This window comes from Triticum urartu, chromosome 5A (assembly GCF_056163025.1).
Source record: "Triticum urartu cultivar PI428250 chromosome 5A, HENAU_Tu73, whole genome shotgun sequence".
Taxonomy (NCBI): domain Eukaryota; kingdom Viridiplantae; phylum Streptophyta; class Magnoliopsida; order Poales; family Poaceae; genus Triticum; species Triticum urartu.
The window spans coordinates 651796244-651815239 of NC_141877.1; positions in this window are offsets into that span (position 1 = coordinate 651796244).

Genomic DNA, 18996 nt, shown 5'->3' on the forward strand with positions numbered 1-18996 from the left:
AACAAGAGATATGTTGACATTAATTACCAAAATCACCCAGGGAGCACTTGTGCTTTCAGTGGGATAATTTGTTTTCCCACACAAGACTTCAACATCTCTGACAATCCCAAATGGTGATATAGTGTCTCTATTTGCAAGTTTAATAGTAACATCTATGTCTTCAATCTCAACAGGTGCTATTTCCTCCCTAATTTATTGATATAACTTGCGAGGAATAACACTCACACTAGCACCCATATCACATAAACCATAATAACAGTGATCTCCTATTTTAACAGAAATGATAGGCATGCCAACAACAGGTCTATGTTTATCTTTTCCATCAGGTTTAGCAATTCTAGCAGCTTCTTCACAGAAGTAGATAACATGCCCATCCACATCTTCTTCCAAGAGATCATTGACTATAGCAATATTAGGTTCAACTCTAATTTGTTAATTTGGTTTAGGTGTTCTAACGGAGCTTTTGTTAACCACAGTTGAAACTTTAGCATGTTCTTTTAACCTAACAGGAAAAGGAGGTTTCTCAAAGTAAGCAGTAGGAACAACTGGGCCAACATTACAAAGTATAGTTTCTTCTCTAACTGTTACCGGTTCTTTAATTTCTTCTTTAATAGGTGGTTGATATCTAATCCACTTATCTTTCGGGAGTTCAACATGGGTAGCAAAAGATTCACAAAAGGAGGCTACTATCTCAGAGTCAAGTCCATATTTAATGCTAAACTTTTGAAAAGCATCGGTATCCATAAAAGATTTAGTACAATCATACTTAAGATTTATACCTGACTCTTTACCTTCCTTGAGTTCCCAATCTTCAGAGTTGCGATTAATTCTTTCCAAAAGATCCCACCGAAATTCAATAGGCTTCTTCATAAAAGAACCAACACAAGAAGTATCCAGCATGGTTTGATCATTACGAGAAAGCCGATGAGGGAGTCCTGGAGTAGGGGGTCTCCGGACAGCCGGACTGTATCCTATGGCCGGACTGTTGGACTATGAAGACACAAGATTGAAGACTTCGTCCCGTGTCCGGAAGGGACTTTCCTTGGCATGGAAGGCAAGCTTGGCAATATGGATATGTAGATCTCCTCCCTTGTAACCGACTCTGTTTTACTCTAGCCCCCTCCGGTGTCTATATAAACGAGAGGGTTTAGTCCGTAGGACAACAACAATCATACCATAGGCTAGCTTCGAGGGTTTAGCCTCTACGATCTCGTGGTAGATCAACTCTTGTAATACTCATATCATCAAGATCAATCAAGAAGGACGTAGGTCATTACCTCCATCGAGAGGGCCCGAACCTGGGTAAACATCGTGTCCCCTGCCTCCTGTTACCATCTACCTTAGAGGCACAGTTCGGACCCACTACCCGAGATCCGCCGGTTTTGACACCGACATTGGCGCTTTCATTGAGAGTTCCACTGTGCCATCACCGTAAGGCTTGATGGATCCTTCGATCATCGGTAACGATGCGGTCCAGGGTGAGGTTTCCTCCCTAGACAGATCTTCGTATTCGGTGGCTTCGCACTGCGGGCCAACTCGCTTGGCCATCTGGAGCAGATCGAGAGGTATGCCCCTGGCCATCAGGTCAGGTTCGGAAACTTAAACTACGCTATCAACATCCACAGAGACTTGATCTTTGACGGATTCGAGCCCATGTCAGGTGCACCGCACAATCACGATGAGCATGACGTAACTCTATCGTCGGACAGTGTTTGGGAGATCGCATCTGCAACTACCCCGGCGCTCAATCCGGAGCAAAGTGCGCCATCCGAGGATGGGTGGATAGACCCTGCCATGGAGGCCGCACTCTCAGTGGCGATAGAGCCTAATACTGACTTCACTCCTTATGAGAGCCGTGTTGCCGAACCACTGGATTCGTCTCCGGCCATGAACTCCGAGCCGCCTGCGTCCGTGCCTATCGAATCTGATTGGGCGCCAATCACGGAGTTCACCTCCGCGGACATCTTTCAGCACTCACCTTTCGACGACGTGCTAAATTCATTAAGGTCTCTCTCCTTGTCAGGAGAACCTTGGCCGAACTATGTCCGGCTAGAATGGGAGGTGGACGACGAAAAAATTCGCTCCCCACCCACCACCCACTTAGTAGCCACTTTCGATGATTTAACCGACATGCTCGACTTCGACTCCGAAGACATCGACGGTATGGCTGACGATGCAAGAGACAAACAGGAACCAACGCCCACAGGGCGCTGGAGCGCCACCTCATCATATGATATATACATGGTGGACACCCCCAAAGAAGGCAATGGCGACGAGACAGCGGAGGATGACCCCTCTAGGAAGCAACCCAAGTGCCGACGTCAGCGGCGGCGCTCTAAGTTCCGCCATAGCAAAAGTAGTGATACCGGCACAAGAGATAATAACACTCCGGATAGTTCCGAAGACGACAACAATCCCCCCAGCACAATTTAGAGCGGGAGGGTGAACAAGCTAGCCCTCCAGAGCGGGCAGCAGTTGCAGAATCAGAGGAGGATAAATTACATGCCTCTCTCCGAAGACGAGGTGAGCCTCGGCGACGAAGAATTTATCATGCCTGAGGATCCCATCGAGCAGGAGCGCTTCAAGCGCCGGCTTATGGCCACAACAAATAGCTTGAAGAAAAAGCAACAACAGCTTCAAGCTGATCAAGATCTGCTAGCAGACAGATGGACCAAAGTCCTTGTGGCCGAGGAATACGAACTCGAGCGCCCCTCCAAGAGTTACGCAAAGCGCAGGTTGCTATCTCACCTCGAGGAGGAAGCATTGAAACCTACATCACCAGTGTACGATGCGGCTGACCGGCCACCTCATGGCCGAGCCAGAGAGGCGTTTCTGCCTGAAGTTCAGCCTGCACCTCGCGGCCACTCAAACAAAAATACCAAGGCCCGGGGCAACACACAGACCTGCGAGACGTACTGGACAGCAGGGCAAAACATGCAAGGTCAATATACGGGTCACGAGGGCGCGCGCCAACGCGCGACGATGACCATCACGCTGGATACACTAAAAGTAAATCCGGCCGGGCTGAATACAGCAGACAAGACTCATATGAACTGCGTCGTGATATAGCCCGGCATAGAGGCGCCGCACACCCCTTATGGCTTCACTTATGAAGTAATGGATCACGAATTACCAGAAGGGTTTAAACCCGTAAATGTCGAATCATACGACGGTACTATAGACCCCGTGGTATGGACAGACGACTTCTTCCTCCACATTCACATATCCCGTGGGGACGACCTACATGCCATCAAGTATCTCCCGCTAAAACTCAAAGGGCCGGCTCGGCATTGGCTCAATAGCTTGCCGTCAAACTCCATCGGAAGTTGGGAGAACCTGGCAGAGGCATTCCTGGACAATTTCTAGGGCACTTATGTGCGACCGCCGAACGCTAACGATTTAAGTCATATAACTCAGCAGCCAGGGGAATCGGCTAGGAAATTCTGGACCCGGTTTCTAACCAAGAAGAACCAAATTGTCGATTGTCCGGATGTAGAGGCCTTAGGGGCATTTAAGCATAATATCCGTGACGAATGGCTCGCCCGGCACCTCGTCCAAGAGAAACCAAAATCCATGGCAGCCCTCACGACACTTATGACCCGCTTTTGTGCGGGCGAAGACAGCTGGTTGGCTCGTAGTACCAATACAGCAAGCAAACCTGGCATATTAGAAGCCAGGGATAGCAACGGCAAACCACGACGCAACAAACACAAGCACCGCAAATATGGTAAAAACGCCGAAAATACGGCAGTTAATGCCGGGTTTAGGGGCTCAAAGTTCGGTCAGCGGAAAGGGCCACCCAAAAATAAAAATCCGGGCCCATCCAGTCTGGACCGCATACTCGATCGCCAATGCCAAATTCATGGCACCCCAGAAACGCCTGCCACCCATACCAACAGAGAATGTTGGGTCTTCAAACAAGCCGGCTAGCCATGCGCTAAAGATGAAGAGGGGTCTCAAAGCAACGACAGCGACGAAGAGCCCAGATCACCGAATACAGGATGACAAAAGAAATTTCCCCCCATATTCAATCGGTGAATGTGGTAAATACCACCCAAATTGCCAACTCGGACCAGATATGCACCCTTAGGGATGGCGACTCAACGGAACTAGCTGTCCCACAATATAAATTAGGGCCGGTCACCTTCAACCGCACGGATCGTCCGGTTAACGCCAATCAGGGCAATCCAGCCGCACTAATCCTCGACCCAATAGTAGACGGGTTCCACCTCACTCGAGTCCTTATGGACGGAGGCAGCAGTTTAAATCTGCTTTACCAGGACACAGTGCGCAAGATGGACATCGATCGTTCGGCGACCAAACCCACTAAAGCCACTTTTAGAGGCGTCATACTAGTGATTATCCAACACTGCTCGGGCAAACCGCGTTCGCTCGATTCAACGTCGTGCCACATTGTGCCTACCGTAAGCTCAAGATGCCCGGTCCACGCGGTGTCATCACGGTTCATGGCAAGGCCGAACCTCCCTTCGGCACAAACAAATACACCACTGCCTTAGCAACAGAAACAACGAGCAGCAGCTTGCAGCCAAACCTCGAGTCGACTTCCAGGCTCCCAGACACCGTCAAGGGGCTCCGAACTATTTCGCGGAAGGACAGCCCGGCTCGTCCAGAGCTCAACTAAACACTCCGGCGAAAGCCATGATAGGCCAAATTCAGCGGTTCAACCGCCCTCCAGCACATAAAGATTTCTTATATTTCCTTCGCAGGTTCACCTTTGCACTGACCAGGACGGACTACACGGAGGCAGCTTGAACGCGTTAGGGAATCCTCAGACATTCCCCGCAGAGAATGTCCGGCTATAGTACGGATCCACACTCAACCTCTTCCCCCTAGTCACAGAAGGTTCTGCTATCACAACTCCTTTTTTATCACATTACTTGTACCCATACGCATAGACGTATTATTCAAATACAACATGTGGATTTATATGACGTTTACTCATTGATTATTTCTTATCGAAATCATTTCTTCAAGTGGCATCCGTACACAGTGATATGCCTTAAATATGCCAGGGGCTTCGTTTTTCCTGTAACACGGCAATAAAAGTCTGAACACCTTCATGGAAGTTCGGCACCCCAAACCTATAGCATTATATACATCAGCTCCGAATCATGTCCTGGGTCAATAGTTGGGTTTGCCCAGCTCCCATGTTTTGGTACCTTACGTTCCACTATATCAGCTAAGGTAGCACTGGGAGAACTAGTGCGATTGTGTCCCAGTTCTTTCGGATGAGCACCTTAGTAGAGAAAGCCGAAAACAGACTGTCATGATACGGCGAGAGCTGGTCAGCTGTTCGAAGTGCTCCCAAAATCTTTAAGGATTTCTGCCGCATAATGCCATAACCAATGTAGCATGCGATGGATCGGTTTTTTCTCCGATCAGGTGCTTATAGAGCCCCTAGTACGGTCTTCCGAACAAAAGGGGCTGAGCCGACCATACTAAAGCTCCTATGGCTAAGTGAGAGTGATAAAGCCCTATAGTCCGATTTCCTGGTTCGTTGTGCTGAGCACCTCCTTCGGAGGACCCAAAACTGGGATAAAGAGTGCTCAGGTTCACCCCGAACACCCCCCGTACTTCTTACGTGGGGGCAGAAGCCGACGACTAGCCAACTCTCAGTTTTCACATAAAAACGGCCGCACAGGAGGGTAAACTTTTATATAATAGGCAACATATAAACGACCTTGTTCAAACATTACAAAGGACAACATGATTGGAATTCATGGAAATATAATGTCCTTGGTGCATAGCTCCGCTGCAAGGTAGGATCCTTAGAGGACACTCTTATAATATAATTCGGGCTGGTGGAGCTCCTTCCCCTCCAGCGGTCCCTCGGTCACCAGCTTTTCGGCATCCATCTTCCCTAGTGCACCTTTGCAAGGGCGAAGGCCATTCGTGCTCCCTCTATACAGAACGACCACATGATGACGTCAAGTCGAGGGCAAGCGCTTACAAGCCGCCTCACGAGCCCGATGTAGCTGCTTGGAATCGGCTCGGCAGGCCATAGCCGGATAACCATATCTTTCATGGCTAGTTCCGCCGCCTTATGCAGTTCGATCAGTTGTTTCAGTTGATCGGCAAAAGGCACCGGATAATTTGGTGCCAAATACTGTGAACAAAAGAGCTTATCGGTGGTGTTCCTTCCTTCGGCTCGGTATAATTGAGCGTCATCTGATATGCTGTGAGGTAACTCAGAAAATACACCTGAGAAGTCTGGATTCACAATCAGAAACTTAGTTTTCCCTTCAAATACTTGCTTTACATGGGAAAAGCCTTACCCGACGCGATCTTCCTCGTATCTTGGATCCCTTGCAGGGCGCTTTGGGTTTCCCCCCGGGCATCGCTCATGGCTTGACACGCCATGGTGAGTTCGGACTCTTTCTCCGTTAAACTCTGCTCCAAGTTCTCGCATTTACTTACGGCCTCTTGCAGCTCCTGCTTAGCTTTAATAACTCTCGTCTCATGTTTCTCACGAAGAGTCCGCTCCGTGGCCGCCTTTCCCTCGGCCTCGGCAATGGCCCTTTTGAGGGCCTCGACTTCGGTGATAACCCCTAGCACAAATTATGCGGCTTATGTCATACTAAACATTTATTTCACAATAAATGCGCCCAATGCTTGTGCATACCTTGTTTATCCCTCAACTGCATTTTCAATTGGCCAATTTCTTCTATGGCCCGTTCCAGACTTTGATTCAGTCCGGAGGTCTCCGCAGTACGAGAGGCAGCAGCCGCTACAGGTATCTGCTTGAAACAGAAGAGAAATCAATAACATTCAATGAGGCTTCCTGTGATCATCAATGTGATCCCCTGTCCGGTTCTTTCTTTCACCGAACAGTGTATCAGGGGCTACTATCTATACTATGACACTCTTCGACAACTTATAAAACATACTTCAAAGCCTCTTATAAGGCTGATACATGCTTCGTTCAGTCCACTCTCAGTTGACTGAATCTTCTCAATCACCGCACCCATAAGGACACAGTGTTCGTCAACGATGGAGGCGTCTCGTAACACCACCAACAAAGCATCCGACACCTCTGGATGGACAGAGGTCACCGGCGGAACAGGCACGCCCCCTCCAGCCGAAGGAGGCTGCCTTCTTGATTCCGGAGCCGTATAAGCCTCTGGAATCGCATCCGGTGGGGAGCCCAACTCAGGATCGTCCCCGCTGTTAGACCCCATGGGAATCTTTTCCCCCACATGTCCGGCCCCTATGGTTTGACCTCCAGGCACCGCCTTCACGGTTTCTTCCTTTCCTCCTTGGCTGGGGTCCTTCTGGGACGAAGCCTCGGTGTTATGCACCTGTTTGGAGGAAGGGGCCTTTGGGGCCGTCCCGCTCTCCATAGCATTTGAGCTCAGCAGGTCCTCTAATGAGGATTGTTTGGTACGGGACCTCACCAGACTACCAAAAAATATGGCTTAAAGTTAAAATACTAAGCCACGATGAGTCCGGACGCTTAAACGTACTCGGATTTTATATGCTTATAAGTTCACCAGGGGCTGGGCCCCTGGGATCCCATGTCGGGCCACTGTCAGCGGCGGCAGTGGACTCCTCCGGAAGAGAAGCCTTTCCCCTTTTGGGCAGTTCGGCCTCCAAGGGTGCGGAGGCCATCCTCTTCCTTCTTCCCCTCACAGGGGATCCATCTTCCTCCTCCTTTCCATCCTCTTCGGAGGCATAATGAGCGTCAGAGCCTTCGTATATTCTGTCTGAAGTGCCGCGACGACGAAGGCCGCACCGGATCTTTTTGGCCTCCTTCTCGGCCATCTTCTTCGGCACCTTGTATGGCGCCGGGACCAGCATCTTTGTCAGAAGTGGGATGGCCGATTCTTCGGGCAGCGGAGCCGGACAATGGATCCGCTCCGCCTTCTTCGTCCAGCTCTGGGAGAGTTGAATAAACACGTGTTAAGCGCTTCCTTTGGGTCATGCAGATAGAAAAGTTTGATAAACTCACCGAACTTGCAGGGCGGGACAGTTGGTACCCGCGGTCTTCGGTGGAGTCCAGCCATGATTTGCTGGACTTGAAAAGCACCTTCCAAATGTCCTTATGCGAGGAGCCGAAGAACCCTCGCAAGGTTTGGTGCCTGGCAGGATCGAATTCCCATAGATTGCAAGTCCAGTGTTGACAAGGGAGTATCCGGCGGACTAACATCACCTGGACTACGTTGACAAGTTCAATGTTCTTATCTCCCATATCTTTAACGCGCGTCTGGAGCACCGACAGTTCGTCGGACGAGGACCAGTCTAGGCCTTTCTTGACCCAGGATGTAAGCCGCATAGGGGCGCCGGATCGAAATTCGGGAGAGGCGGCCCATTCCTTGCCGCACGGCTCAGTGATGTAAAACCACTTCTGTTGCCACTCCTTGACAGAATCATTAAAGGTTCCCGTTGGCCATATGACGTGGGGCACCTTGCTCACCATAGCGCCCCCGCACTCGGCGTGCTCGCCGCCCACCACCTTGGGCTTCACATTAAAAACCTTCAGCCATAAACCGAAGTGCGGCGAAATGCGGAGAAATGCCTCGCACACGACAATGAATATCGATATGTTGAGGAAGGAATTAGGGGACCGATTGTGAAGATTGATCCCATAATAGTACATGATGCCACGAACGAACGGGTGGAGAGGAAACCCTAGCCTGCGGACAAAGTGAGGGAGGAATACAACCCCCTCGTGGGGTTCCGGAGTAGGGACGATCTGTCCTGCCGTCGGGGGATGGTGGTTGATTTTCTTGACCAGACACCCGACCTCCCGAAGCTTTTTGATATCCTTCTCTCGGACGGTAGAGGCCATCCATTTGCCTCCCGCTCCGGATCCGGACACCTCTGGATGACCTTTTTTGGGAAGAGAAGGTGAACGCTCGGGCGCTGGAGCCTGAGCAGAATGGAATGAATCGGGAAGAAGGCGTTGGTGAAAAGAGTGAATCCTTGTCCCTTTATAAGGGCGGAAGAGGCGATGCACTTCCCATTCACCTGGTAAAACCTCTTATTCCCCAAGCGCCGTTATTGATGACGCGGTTGGGTTACCCACATCTGTATTGACGAGAATCCCATGATAAGGGGGTACGATCTCTGCTTTGACAAGACGTGCCAAGGAAACCACCTCGCGATGTGTGCAGTAGCTGGTTGACAAAAACGGTTCGAATAATGATCGGGCCGTGGCGTGATGTCATGCTGTCAAATGTGTCTGCAGATTAGATTGGTGGAAATATTATTCTCTCTACGGTGGTATGTGGAACTTGTTTTGCAGGGCCGGACACTGTCCTTGTGTTTAAAATCTTCTATGGAGTATTCGGAGGAGGAACCCGCCTTGCAATGCCGAAGACAAATCTGTGCACCGGACTCATCGTCATTGAAGCCTGGTTCAGGGGCTACTGAGGGAGTCCTAGATTAGGGGATCTCTGGACAACCGGACTATATCCTTTGGCCGGACTGTTGGACTATGAAGACACAAGATTGAAGACTTCTTCCCGTGTCCGGATGGGACTTTCCTTGGCGTGGAAGGCAAGCTTGGCAATACGGATATGTAGATCTCCTCCCTTGTAACCGACACTGTGTACCCCTAGCCCCCTCCGGTGTATATATAAACCGGAGGGTTTAGTCCGTAGGACAACAACAATCATACCATAGGCTAGCTTCTAGGGTTTAGCCTCTACGATCTCGTGGTAAATCAACTCTTGTAATACTCATATCATCAAGATCAATCAAGCAGGACATAGGGTATTACCTCCATCGAGAGGGCCTGAACCTGGGTAAACATCATGTCCCCTGCCTCCTGTTACCATCCGCCTTAGACGCACAGTTCGGGACCCCTTACCCAAGATCCGTCGGTTTTGACACCGACAACCGAGCATAAATTTTTTGAATAATAATTTCTCTTGAGATCTCATGATTGGGGCATGAATATAACATTTACTTAAGCCTCCCCCAAGCTAGAGAGATACTTTATCCTTGATGAGGCCAAAAATTATATATATAATTCCGATCACGAAGAACTAGATGCATAGGATAATTTTTTGTGAAACTCCAATTTCAAACGATTCCAATTCCATGATCCAATATCATCGCATAGCCTATACCATGCCAATGCCTTTCCCTTCAAAGATAAAGGGAAAACCTTTTTCATAAATTCATCCCTGGGTAAACCTGCAAGCTTAAACAATCCACAAATTTGTTCCACATGTATCAAGTGCATAGCAGGATGTTCGGTTCCATCTCCTGCATAAGGATTAGCTAGTAGTTGTTCTATCATACCCGAAGGAATTTCATATTCAATATTTTCAGTAGGTGCTGTAGGTTGAGGGGCAATTAATTGTGGTTTCGGTCGAGGTGAAGATACCCCGAACATACCTCTCAAAGGATTGTTTTCCATAGTAACAAGTGACAATAAATTTCAGCACACTATATAAATGTTTCCTTACCGAATTCCACTTACCAGAAGCACTTCACTTCGCGGAAACGACACCAGAAAATAGCCTTGATGACCCACAAGTATAGGGGATCAATTGTAGCTCTTTTCGATAAGTAAGACTGTCGAACCCAATGAGGAGCAGAAGGAAATGACAAGTAGTTTTCGGTAAGGTAATGTCTGCAAGTGCTGAAATTGTAAGTAGCAAGTAGTTTGGTAGCAAGAAAATTTGTAACGAGCAAGTAACGATAATTGTAACAAGTATGCAGCAAGGTAGCCCAATACTTTTGAGGCAAAGGACAGGCCAAAACAGTCTCTTATGATAAGCAAAGCGTTCTTGAGGGTACACGGGAATTTCATCTAGTCACTTTCATCATATTGGTTTGATTTGTGTTTGCTACTTTGATAATTTGATATGTGGGTGGACCGGTGCTTAGGTGCAGTTCTTACTTGAAAAAACCTCCTACTTATGACTAACCCTCCCGCAAGCATCGGCAACTACGAGAAACTTATTAAGGATAAATCCTAACAATAGCATTAAATTCAAGGATCCAATCAGTCCCTTACGAAATAGTGCGTAAACTGGGGTTTAAGTTTTTGTCACTCTCGCAACCCACCATCTATTTACTACTCCACAATGCATTCCCATAGGCCCAAATATGGTGAAGTGTCATGTAGTCGACGTTCACATGACACCACTAAGGGAATCACAACATACATACTATCAAAATATCGAACACATATCAAATTCAGATGATCACTTGCAACATGATTTATCCCGTGACCTCAAGAACAAAGGTAACTACTCACAAACAGCAAACATGCTCATGATCAGAGGGGTATTAATATGCATAATGGATCTGAACATATAATCTTCCACCAAATAAACCATATAGTAATCAACTACAAGATGTAATCAACACTATTAGTCACCCCCTAGCAACAATCTATAGTTCCAGTAACAAGATTGAATATAAGAGCTGAACTAGGGTTTGAGATGAGATGGTGCTGGTGAAGATGTTGATGGAGATTGCCCTCCCCTAGATGGGAGAGTTGTTGGTGATGACGATGATGATGATTTCCCCCTCCGGGAGGGAAGTTCCCTAGGCAGAATCGGTCCGCCGGAGGGCAAAAGTGCTCCTGCCCAAGTTCCGCCTCGAGGCGGCGGCGCTTCATCCCGAAAGTATTATTATGATTTTTTTCTAGGTCAAAACCACTTATATACCAGAAGATGGGCACCAGAGGTGGGCCGAGGAGGCCACAACCCACCAGGGCGCGCCAGGGGGGCCTGGCGCGCCCAGGTGGGTCGTGCCCACCTGGTGGCCCCCCTCTGGTACTTATTGGCTCCAATATTTCTTATATATTCCATAAAAATCTCTGTAAAGTTTCAGCCCATTTGGAGTTGTGCAGAATAGGTGGCCTGACGTAGCTTTTCCAGGTCCAGATTTCCAGCTGCCAGAATCCTCCCTCTTGGTGTGTGCCTTGCAAATTATGAGAGAAAAGGCATTAGAACTACTCCAAAAAGCATTATTATGGATAAAAACATGATGCAAAATGGACGTATCAAGGTAAAACCCTATGTCCTACTTGATTGACTTTGATGAGTATAGGTGTTACAAGAGTTGATCTACCACGAGATCGTAATGGCTAAACCCTAGATGTCTAATCTATATGATTATGACTGTGACTGCCTGAATAGACTAAACCCTCTAGTTTATAGAGACACTAGAGGGGGCTAGGGTTGTACAGAGTCGGTTTACATATAAAAGAATCTTCATATCCGAACGCCAAGCTTGTCATCTGCGCAAAGGAGAGTCCCTTCCGGACAAGGGAGAAAGTCTTCTATCTTGTATCATCGCGGCCCATTAGTCTGGCCCATGTTACATAGCCCGGACGCCCGAGGACCCCCTAATGCAGGACTCCCTCACCTGCCAAGAGCATCAACACTCATCAGACCGCATACATCAGTATGTATTATTTCCAATAAGTCTGTTGCTCGTTCCATTGTTCCGAAGAATTGAGTCTTAGTCATCTTGCCCATGAGGCATTGTTCGCAAGCATGAAGTGATTCATAATCAAGTGATTCCAAAAGCCCATCACCATAGAGTTTCTTCATGCGCTTTACACCAATATGACCTTAACGGCAGTGCCACAAATAAGTTGCACTATCATTATTAAACTTATATCTTTTGGCTTCAATACTATGAATATGTGTGTCACTACTATCGAGATTGAATAAAAACAGACCACTCATCAAGGGTGCATGACCATAAAAGATATTACTCATATAAATAGAACAACCATTATTCTCTAATTTAAATGAATAACCATCTCGCATCAAACATGATCCAGATATAATGTTCATTCTTAACGCTGGCACCAAATAACAATTATTCAGGTCTAATACTAATCCCGAAGGTAGATGTAGAGGTAGTGTGCCAACCGCGATCACATCCACTTTGGAACTATTTCCCACGCGCATCGTCACCACGTCCTTAGCCATTCTTCGCTTAATCTGTAGCCCCCGTTTCGAGTAGCAAATATTAGCAACAAAACTAGTATCAAATACCCAGGCGCTACTGCGAGCATTAGTAAGGTACACATCAATAACATGTATATCAAATATACCTTTCACTTTGTCATCCTTCTTATCCGCCAAATACTTGGGGCAGTTTTGCTTCCAGTGACCAGTCCCTTTGCAGTAGAAGCACTCAGTCTCAGGCTTAGGTCCAGACTTGGGCTTCTTCACTTGAGCAGCAACTTGCTTGCTGTTCTTCTTGATGTTCCCCTTCTTCCCTTTGCCCTTTTTCTTGACACTAGTGGTCTTTTTGACCATCAACACTTGATGATCCTTCTTGATTTCTCCCTCCGCGGCTTTTAGCATCGCGAAGAGCTCGGGAATTGTCTTATCCATCCCTTGCATATTATAGTTCATCACGAAGCTTTTGTAGCTTGGTGGAAGTGATTGAAGAACTCTGTCAATGACACTATCATCAGGAAGATTAACTCCCAGTTGAGTCAAGTGGTTGTGGTACCTAGATATTCTAAGTATATGTTCACCGACAGAACTATCCTCCTCCATCTTGCAGCTGTAGAACTTATTGGAGACTTCATATCTCTCAATCCGGGAATTTGCTTGAAATATTAACTTCAACTCCTAGAACATCTCATATGCTCCATGACGTCCAAAACATCGTTGAAATCCCGATTCTAGGCCGTAAAGCATGGCACACTGAACTATCGAGTGGTCATCAGCTTTGCTACTAGCGGTGGGCTTTGCACCTAGAGGTGCTTCCAGGATGTAATTCTTCTGTGCAGCAATGAGGATAATCCTCAAGTTATGGACCCAGACTGTGTAGTTGCTACTATCATCTTTCAACTTAGCTTTCTCTAGGAACGCATTAAAATTCAAAGGAACAGTAGCATGGGCCATTTATCTACAACAACATAGACATGCAAAATACTATCAAGTACTAAGTTCATGATAAATTAAAGTTCAATTAATCATATTACTAAAGAACTCCCACTTAGATAGACATCCCTCTAGTCATCTAAATGATCACATGATCCATATCAACTACACCATGTCCGGTCATCACTTGAGATGGAGAAGTTTTCAATGATTCACGCTCGACCTTTCAGTCTCAGTGTTCCGAGGCCATATCTGCATATGCTAGGCTCGTCAAGTTTAACCCGAGTATTCTGCTTGTGCAAAATTGGCTTGCACCCGTTGTATGTGAACGTAGAGCTTATCACACCCAATCATCACGTGATGCATAAAAGATAAACATCACATGCAATCAATATAAGTGATATGATATGGCCATCATCATCTTGTGCTTGTGATCTCCATCTTCAAAGCACCGTCGTGATCACCATCGTCACCGGCGCGACACCTTGATCTCCATCGTAGCATCGTTGTCGTCTCGCCAATCTTATGCTTCCACGACTATCGCTACCACTTAGTGATAAAGTAAAGCATTACAGCGCGATTGCATTGCATACAATAAAGCGACAACCATATGGCTCCTGCCAGTTGCTGATAACTCGGTTACAAAACATGATCATCTCATACAATAAAACTTTGCATCATTTCTTGACCATATCACATCACAACATGCCCTGCAAAAACAAGTTAGACGTCCTCTACTTTGTTGTTGCAAGTTTTACGTGGCTGCTACGGGCTTAAGCAAGAACCAATCTTACCTACGCATCAAAACCACAACGATAGTTTGTCAAGTTGGTGCTGTTTTAACCTTCGCAAGGACCGGGCGTAGCCACACCCGGTTCAACTAAAGTTGGAGAAACTGTCACCCGCTAGCCACCTTTGTGCAAAGCACGTCGGGAGAACCGGTCTCGCGTAAGCGTACGCGTAATGTCGGTCCGGGCCGCTTCGTCCAACAATACCGCCGAGCCAAAGTATGAGATGCTGGTAAGCAGTATGACTTATATCACCCACAACTCACTTGTGTTCTACTCGTGCATATAACATCAACACATAAAACCTAGGCTCGGATGCCACGGTTGGGGAACGTAGTAATTTCAAAATTTTCCTACGCACACGCAAGATCATGGTGATGCATAGCAACGGGAGGGGAGAGTGTGATCTATGTACCCTTGTAGATCGACAGCGGAAGCGTTAGCACAACGCGGTTGATGTAGTCGTACGTCTTCACGGCCCGACCGATCAAGCACCGAAACTACGGCACCTCCGAGTTCTAGCACACGTTCAACTCGATGACGATCCCCGGACTCCAATCCAGCAAAGTGTCGGGGAAGAGTTCCGTCAGCACGACGGCGTGGTGACGATCTTGATGTACTATCGTCGCAGGGCTTCGCCTAAGCACCGCTAAATATTATCGAGGATTATGGTGGAAGGGGGCACCGCACACGGCTAAGAATATGATCACGTGGATCAACTTGTGTGTCTAGGGGTGCCCCCTGCCCCCGTATATAAAGGATCAAGGGGGGGGGTGCGGCCGGCCAGGAGGAGGGCGCGCCAGGAGGAGTCCTACTACCACCGGTAGTAGGATTCCCCCGTTTCCTAGTTGGAATAGGATTCGGGAGGGGGAAAGAGGAGAGAGAGAAGGAAGGGGGGCGCCGCCACCCTCTCCTTATCCTATTCGGACTAGGGGGGGAGGGGCGTGCGGCCCAGCCCTGGCCACCTCTCCTCTCTTCCACTAAAGCCCACTAAGGCCCATATACCTCCCGGGGGGTTCCGGTAACCTCCCGGTACTCCAGTAAAATCCCGATTTCACCCGGAACACTTTCGATATCCAAATATAGGCTTCCAATATATCAATCTTTATGTCTCGACCATTTCGAGACTCCTCGTCATGTCCGTGATCACATCCGGGACTCCGAACAAATCTTCGGTACATCAAAATGCATAAACTCATAATATAACTGTCATCGAAACCTTAAGCGTGCGGACCCTACGGGTTCGAGAACAATGTAGACATGACCGAGACACGTCTCCGGTCAATAACCAATAGCGGAACCTGGATGCTCGTATTGGCTCCCACATATTCTACGAAGATCTTTATCGGTCAGACCGCATAACAACATACGTTGTTCCCTTTGTCATCGGTATGTTACTTGCCCGAGATTCGATCGTCGGTATCTCAATACCTAGTTCAATCTCGTTACCGGCAAGTCTCTTTACTCGTTTCATAATACATCATCTCGCAACTAACTCATTAGTTGCAATTCTTGCAAGGCTTATGTGATGTGCATTACCGAGAGGGCCTAGAGATACCTCTTCGACAATCGGAGTGACAAATCCTAATCTCGAAATACGCCAACCCAACATGTACCTTTGGAGACACCTGTAGAGCTCCTTTATAATCGCCCAGTTACGTTGTGACGTTTGGTAGGACACAAAGTGTTCCTCCGGTAAACGGGAGTTGCATAATCTCATAGTCATAGGAACATGTATAAGTCATGAAGAAAGCAATAGCAGCATACTAAACGATCGGGTGCTAAGCTAATGGAATGGGTCATGTCAATCACATCATTCTCCTAATGATGTGATCCCATTAATCAAATGACAACACATGTCTATGGTTAGGAAACATAACCATCTTTGATTAACGAGCTAGTCAAGTAGAGGCATACTAGTGACGTTTGGTTTGTCTATGTATTCACACAAGTATTATGTTTCCGGATAATACAATTCTAGCATGAATAATAAACATTTATCATGATATAAGGAAATAAAATAATAACATTATTATTGCCTCTAGGGCATATTTCCTTCACGGACTCGCCATGAGGTCTGTCGTGGATCATCTATGGCCGGAAAGGCCAAAGCCGAACAACTATTTTAGCTTGGTGCAGTAGTTCCTTCGTGCGGTGCCACACATTAATGCGATGAAGAGGTTGGCGTGCATAAAAGGCTCGCAGATGGCCCTTGCCCGTGTCAAAACATACTGGGTGGAGATGGATGCCACCACTGTCGCGGCGCAGGGTTCGGCCATAGGCCGAGTGGCTGTCGAGCACTATTTTGAAGAAGTTCTTGAGGGCGCTCGTTCGATAGAGGCCCAGTGCTCGAAGAATTTATGTTTTAGTGATATGTATTCCTATTGTAAAAACAACGTTTTATTGAATTTATCAAGGCTGTATTTATAGTTTTGCCCGAAAGTATTGTGATGCCTCATGTGCGGCCGTTTATGTATACATGTATATAACCTGAAAGATTCCAGTCGTCGGCTTCAGCCCCCACGCATATAATGCGGGGGTGTTCGCAGAAGACGCGTATTCACACTTAATCCAACGTCTTGGTCCTATTAAGGAGGTGATAGCGCAGCGAACTAGGCAACTGGACTATAATGCTTTAACACTTTCACTTAGCCATAGGACTTTGACAGTGAGACTACTATATAGCCCCTGGTGGCTCCGCACTCATCCGGATTCGGGGTGCGTACATGCCTGGCCGGGAAACGACCCTTCGTTAATGCGGAGGAATCCTGAAGATTCCAATAGGTCATCGAGTGGTTGACCAGTCTCACGCTATATCATGACAGTCAGTTTTCGGCATTCTCTACTGAGGTGCTCGTCCGGATGAACCAGGGCACAGTCGCAGTAGTTCTCCTGGTGCCGCCTTAGCCGATAGAGCGGAACGTAAGGGAGCAAAACACAGGAGCCGGGCAAACCCAACATTTGACCAAAGACATGATTCGGAGCTGATGCATATAGGGCCAAACTCGCGACGCCGAACACTCCCTAAGGTATTCGGTCTTTATGGTGTAAACTAGGTCTAAACAGTACCCTTTGTAATAAGCCCCTGGTGCCAGGTACGTGCATTATTCTGGCGTGGCCACATGCCAAGACATCAGAATGGTTCTCGATTGTACTGAGAAACCGAGGGATGTAAATCAACAAGAGACAGTAAAAAAAGGTTTACGCAGGGTCTTAATCTATGAAGAATCCTTGGAATGGGTCCCTGCTGCACGTCTGCGCCTGTGTCTCCGTTATGCCGTATCCTGGACGGGTGTAGCACGATGGTCATCTGAAAAAGAGAGGAACTTAATTGCTGTGCAAAAGTTAAGTTATACTAAATAAACAATATATAGTTGAAATTGAGTAAAGGTGAGCCTTATTGCCACTTTTGCGCGCGCGTTGAGCCCCTTGTATTGTAATAGAGGTATAGCCATCAAACCTGTATTAATTACGTATAGCTGCGCCGGACTCATCTAACCGCGTCCGTGGTCTTAACGACCTGTCAAATGCTTGAGTTGGTGAGGCCGTTTAGTGTGCGGCGGCCAAGGCGGCCGCACCGTCTCCGGCGCGCAAGGAGCGCTCAATATTTCCATTTACTGTAATGATGTCACATGGACCGGGCATCTTGAGCTTCAGGGAAGCGTAATGTTGTATTGCGTTAAAGCAAGCAAAAGCTTCGCGTCCGAGTAGTGCTTGATAGCCACTTTGGAACGGAGCGACGTGGAAAGTTAAATTTTCGCTGCGGAAGTTATTGGGGAAGCCCAATATAACCTCTAGTAGCAGGGAGCCTCTGCAATGAGCCTCCGGGCCTGGCGTTACTCCTATAAAGGTAGCATTGCTGCGGCAAATGTTTGTTGGGTCTATCCCCATTTTGTGGACTCTGTCCTGATATATCATCTTTAAACTGCTGCCGCCGTCCATCAGGACTCGTGTGAAGTGGTATCCGTCAATTATTGGATCTAATACCAAGGCGGCCCATCCTGCACGCCAGATACTTGCCGAGTAATTCCGATGGTCGAAGGTGATCGGTTGGGACGACTAGTGGCGGAGCTCTATGGTGATAGGCCCTGGGGCATGTTTCTCTGAAGGTGCCTCTTTGTTTCTCCCTTTTATCACGTGTAACACGTTGACTGTTTTGACTTCCGGTGGGAATTTCTTCTGTTCCCCTGTGCTTTGCTTGCGAGGCTCGTCCTCGTCTTCACTTGGTGTATCCTGCCCCTTGTGTTCGGCGTTGAGCTTGCCGGACTGTTTGAAGACCCAACATTCTCTGTGGGTATGATTTGCAGGTTTATCAGGGGTTATATGGATCTGACATATTTGGTCCAGAATTTTGTTTAGGCTGGACAGTTCGT